Consider the following 6351-nt stretch of genomic DNA (forward strand, 5'->3'; position numbering starts at 1 on the left):
TCTCAATCCAATAGAGCAACTTTGGGATGTGATGGAATGGGAGATTCACATCATGGATGTGCAGCTGACCAATTTGCAGCAACTGCATGATGTAATCATGCCAATATGGACCAAAATCTCTGAGGAATGTTTCCAGCACCTTGTTGAATCTATGCCACTAACAATAAAGGCAGTTCTGCAGGCAAAAGGGAGTCCAGCCTGGTACTTGCAAGGTGTACCTAATATAGTGGCTGATGAGTGTATATATATATATATATATATATATATATATATATACATTTTTGTTTGTTTGTTTGATTTGATTAACTAAATGATTACATATTTATAATTCCCCCTTAAAATATAAAAAGGTCTCATGTGGATCCAGTCTCTTATACATTTTTCTCCTAATTCCATCCTGACACTGGAGCAAGGCATGGAGGATACTGCCATCTTCTGGTCTTTCACTTGAGTTAAATGCTTACAGTCCAAGAGGGTTTGAAACATTTCAACCTTATCTTTACATTTAATACATTAACAACAAATCTCATATCTTTTTTTCTTTTTTTTTAACTTGGCAAGCTCAATTTAGAAGCTAAATGAATTACTTTAAATTATATAATTCTGGTGTGGTTGCATCATTTGATGCATCAAATCCTGACTTATTAAAAATATTTAAAAAAAATTCATTATCTCAAATAAAAATTGATTTATTTTTAAGTAAGCATCAGTCAAATGTTTTAATGCCTCTTTCAGAGTACACTTTTGAAAACTTGGCAAGTTCTATTTAGAAGTTAAGTTAATGACATGAAATTAATTCTGGTGATTCTTCACTGTTAGTTCCATCTTGATGTTTTGACATGACTAGAAACTACATTTCCTTGCATAGGTAACGTACTGTACAGAACTCCTAAAATAGTGCCATATTCCTAAACAATTTTTTCCCCCCGAAGAGCAAGTGTCTGCATGACGAGCGTGAATGCTCTACGTTAAAGAGCACAACAGTGGATCGATTGATTGATTAACAACCCACCAACCATCTGATCACTTCCCTGGAATCCAGTAGGTGACATCAGATGAATGATGCAGTATCTGTGGAAGATTCACTGAAGAATGTGATGCTCTGTTTATTGCTAACATTACTCTAAAATACAAATACAAAAACAAATGTACATTTTCTTCTTACAGCCTGCACCTCACTCTCACAGTTTCACAAATGCATTTTCTCAGTTCTCTCTGGGAAAAGTGAAAAGATTACTTCTCTAATCACAGTCTAATTTCACCCTTCATTCCCCACTCTCACTGTTCTCTCTCTCTCTAATTCTGTTTTCCTCAGGCAGTCATCCCTTCAACTTCCTGAGTCCTGACACTGATCCTATAATAAAAAGAAAACATATGATCAGACAGACCAGTCTAGAAACCAACACTTTTTTGCTCCTGAAAGGCTTAGAGAGTATTACCAAAGCTATGATGGAAACTCAGCTGCATATATTTCCATTGACAGAAGAAGCAATATTCATCATAAAGCAGATTTATGCATTCCCATTGGAGGGAGGAGAATGTCACACTTGTTTATAGGGGTGGTTTTCTCTCAATCTGACTCCCAAAACACTGTTATATGATGCAGAGGACTCTAGACAAGAAGGCTTATTTTAGAGAGATCAAGTGCAGGATTCAGGTGCAATGTTTTACTGATGGAGACAACATGATTTTTTGTCAGTGATGTGTAATCAGTCTAACCCAACTTAAAAATAATCATTGTACAGAATTTGTATTTTTTTTATAATAAAATATTTAGATCGTTAAAATAAAATCGGGGAAAAATTTAATAAGAAAACCAGAAATAGAAAAAGGGAATGCTACTTCTAACAGTCATTAATACAGCAATGACATCCAATAAGCATCCAATCTGACAATATTAAGCCATCAATATCACCAGAGCATATTAATAAGAATCAGGCATATAATTTCATGCAAATAAAATATGCATGCAAAACTGATACTGCTAGGTGTCATACCTAAAATGCAAATAGAATATGAATGTGTAAGGACTAAAATATAAATCACAGAGCTGTCCATGCGAGTATGTCATCAGGAGGAACAGTGCAGGGAAGTGAATCAGACAGATTGAACAGCTAAACTAGCCACTGAACTTCCTCAGCATGACTTTTCCAAGCACCCAACAGGGTTAAGGCAAGAACAAGCCATAGCAGTTTTACACATTATATCACAGCAGCATAAAGAAAGATCAATTCGTTTTTGCAAAACTGAAGTTAATTGCTTCCGCCGTGAAATTGTGTTTGATTGTGTTGTCAGACAGAATTTCTCATAAAGTTCATAGACACGTGAACAGCTGTCAAAATCAGTGCCTACTCACCATTGGTCTCAACAGAGATAAAACAGTAGAAACTTTCACATTTTCTGAGAAGTAAAGTGTCCAGTTTGGAAACATTATCCCACAAAAATTCCCCTTCATTCCAGCGAAAACATCCGATGCTCATGTTCACTCAAAAGTCATGCTGTTTGTTTGAATGAAAACCACTTTCATTTCAAGCTTCTGCGGCTCCACGCTGAGAGTTGTGTGTCCAGTCCATCACTGAGCTCCTCTGCAGGTAATTCATGCTGCCTGTTCAACTCACTACTTCTGAAGACCCACTACTCTGGCATTCCTGTCAAACACCACAAGCCAGTGACGAGGGAGTTATGGAGAGAGAGACTGTGACAGTGAGAGGCAGAACGAGAGAGAGAGAGAGAGGAAACGAGAGGTGACACAGAGTAACATCAGTTATTGCTCTGGCAGTTGAGACGCACAAGCCAAACCCCTGTAGCCCTTTATTCACTGCCACACTGCCTCTCGTTCTCTCTCTCTCTCTCTCCTGTTCCTTTCCTTTCTCTGAGAGCATGAATATGTTATTATGCTCACAAAAGCCTTATGTATTGTTTATGAATTACCAGCTTTCCAGTCAACAAAGGCTATTTTCATAAGAAACCTCCATTTCATTTCAGCTTCAATTTGATTACCAGCTAAAGAATAGAAGCCCTTCGGCCAAACCCCCAGCGGCTCCCCTCTGTTCTCCCTGGTTTTATTCATGCCCATTGAAAGACCTTTATTGCTTTCCTTTCATACTGACAGAGGGAAAAGCTTTTAGAGTAAACCATTGACAAAAAAATATTGCACAGCTATTTTGCACAATAACCATATGAAAGAGAGCAGCCGGTGTACGCGATGTGCCCTAGCTGCTCTTCTTTCTTTCTCTGTTTTATTTATATATTTCAATATTGTAAAGCACAAGTACAGAGAATGAATGGCAGTTTGTTCAGAGTGACGAGATAAGGTGTCTTGCAGTCCCACAGAACATGTCATTTTGAAATGATTGCTATCCAGGTCCAGAGCAGAGAGCAAGAGTTTGGCGTAGGGCAATAGGTTTATAATGGAGCTGGTGGGTTAAGCTGTCTGGCTTTGGAGAGTGTAGAAGGTCCACTGATAAATAAACCTTGGTGGTTTTGGAAAGACTGAACCAATGGCATAGAAGAATCATGCAGGGTTCCCCAAATAACCATTTAGCAAACAGTTTTTTCAGTAAATAACATTTTGTGCAATGGAAAGGTTTCATGTTAAAGGTTCGATAACACTTTATAATAAGATCCTATTACTTATAATTGGTTAATGCATTTAAAGGTAGGGTAGGTAATTTCGGAGAGGCTAGTAATAGCTAGTTAGTAGACTTGTAGTCAAGACCGCCTAAACCGAGACCAAGACACTACCAAGACCAGAGGGTATCGAGACCAAGACAAGACCAAGACCAAGACCAAGACAGACCAAGTCGAGACCAAGACCGAGACCAAGTTGAGACCGGAGGGAAAAAAAACAGACTAGTGTTGAAGCTAAGCAATAACTTGTATGAATTCAAGAACAGCAGCATAGGGTTCAGCCGCAGTTTACATTCAATGCATATTAGATGGTATTACTTCAACTACACAGGCAGAACAATACAGAGACAGACCATGTCATGTGTGTGACTGTGAGCTCACTGTAAATGTTTTTGCAGACTGGGTGAGATCAACTATGTGTAGCAATTGCATGACGGCTGTTACTGCACTATTATGGCGCTTTTCCATTACCAGTACCAGCTCAACTCGACTCGGCTCGGCTCAGCTCGCTTTTCGCTCCCTTTTCCATTGCAGATAGTACCTCCACAATAGTACCTGGTCGTCATAGCGACGCCGCAGGAAACTGCCGTGACTTAATCTTTTACGCGAGACGCGCAAGACACACCCGCTACCCACACACACAGGACAATGGAGGAAATCGAGTGTATGCTGTTTTTGGATGTTTTTATTTTCATTTTTGCTGTTTTTTTATTCAGGATACTCCGTCTGGCGCGTGCAATGATGACGCAGTGAATAGTGACGATTCTCTCTGACCAATCAGCAATCCGTCGTGTTTTCACGTCACATTTTAGTATCGCCTCAGCTCGTCTCAGCCCGCTTAGAACCTCACCGGAGGTGGTACGAAAAAAAGTACCTGGAAGCAGGTACAGGTACAACTTTTACACAGTGGAAAACCAAACAGAGCCGAGTCGAGACGAGCCGAGTCGAGCCGAGGCGAGCTGGTACTGTGTAGTGGAAAAGCGCCATTAGAGGACTGAGACTCCCTTAACTTTTGTGTACTGTTGAGGACTGACATGACTGGTACTGACTGGTTCATCTGACAAAACATCAAACACCTCCAACACCATCTTGCTCCTCCAACAACTGTCTAAAGAATGAGAAATATGTAACCAATTGAAATTATACTTAATGTGTAGATGAAATTGTAACATCAAATTAAAGATACACAATTATAAACTTGGATTAGGCCTAATGTTTAGTCAACACAACGGAGATATGCAGATGATATTTAAAAGACCATTTATTTAGTCTAACACCATCTTAAATATACTGTAATCAAACAACACACACACGCACGCACACAGAGAGATTTCAAAGACACAAATTCATCTAAGCAAATGCCTGCCTATCTCTGCCGATTTCAGAGTCTCCAAATGAATCCATTCTGCAACTTTTAAATACATCATAAAATGTTTAAAAACGAAATTATAGGCTTAAGTGCAGGATCCGAAATTTGGTCGTTTTGTCGCTGTGGTTACACACACACACACACACACACACACACACACACACCGTTGGCGGTGCGCTCAAAGTCATCTGTCGGTTGTGCAGTTACCCAAAATCTCCTGAATGAAGTTAAAACCCATCATGTCACTGATATGTGTTTTTTAAACCAAGTGATCAAAGTACTCGTTGCCGCTGCGATCAGTGGCGCGGATAAAGTGTTTTCTCGTGTGGTTCGCGCACACGCCACACTGTCTTCACTCGGACGCGCGCTACTTGTTCCGTTGTGGATAATAATGTTGCATTATCGAACGTTGTGTCGTCGTGGATATTGTAGTATTGTATTATTGCTAAATCCCCCGACCACTATGTCGGTCTGAGACAGCGAGACCTAGACAAGACCGAGAGGTCCGAGACCAAGACAAGACCAAGACCAAAGACCATCAAGGCCGTGACAAGACCGAGACCACGTAAAAGTGGGACATACATCATACATCTCGAGACATACATCACTACTAGTTAGCTTCAAAAGCATAAGATCCCACCCTCCCTTCAGAGTGTTTCCAAAGCCATGCCTCCTTCAAAACACATGAACGCAGGTCGCGCACAGCCTGAGCAGAGTCTGCAAAGCTTCCCGATAGATGGCGTTAAACTACTGGTGTCTCAAAGCACATAACATTACAATATAATGAACATAAACAACTTACAGAGCTCTGACTTGTACCACCTGACTGCATAAATCCAAGTCTGAGGATGTGACGTCACAGGTTGCCATCTCGTAATTACTGTTAAGACATCGAGCGAACGCAGAATCAGCTTACCCTGCGCCCGAAATCGCATATTGTCTGAGTAGGTTCTACATTTGAATTTGATTTTACTTCGCGACTGTTAAAAAAGTTTTCTCTATGTAGTATGAACATCTACCCTGGAAATCCAGAGTTCTCGCGAGAGCACAATTTGAATTTGCTCAGTGATTTACTCTGGCGTTGAGTAATGATGCTCATTAACTATGCCCTTGTAGCCGAGCTGCACCAATCACATCTGTGTATCTGATATAGGCGAGGCCAGAGGCGAGCTAAACAGATGACGACAGCGCTAGTGACAGCACAATCACGACAGTGATTGGTCGTAGTGTTATCCAATTGCGTGCAGTGAGATTTTCAAATGCATGCTTGGTGCCGCCCCTCGAGTTGGGAGATTTTCATTACTTGATGCCAGACCCTTAATCTTTCAGATTTGGGTCTGGATTTCCAGGCT

The sequence above is a fragment of the Abramis brama genome (genome assembly GCF_963993115.1).
Source record: "Abramis brama genome assembly, chromosome: 2".
In the NCBI taxonomy this organism is placed as follows: domain Eukaryota; kingdom Metazoa; phylum Chordata; class Actinopteri; order Cypriniformes; family Leuciscidae; genus Abramis; species Abramis brama.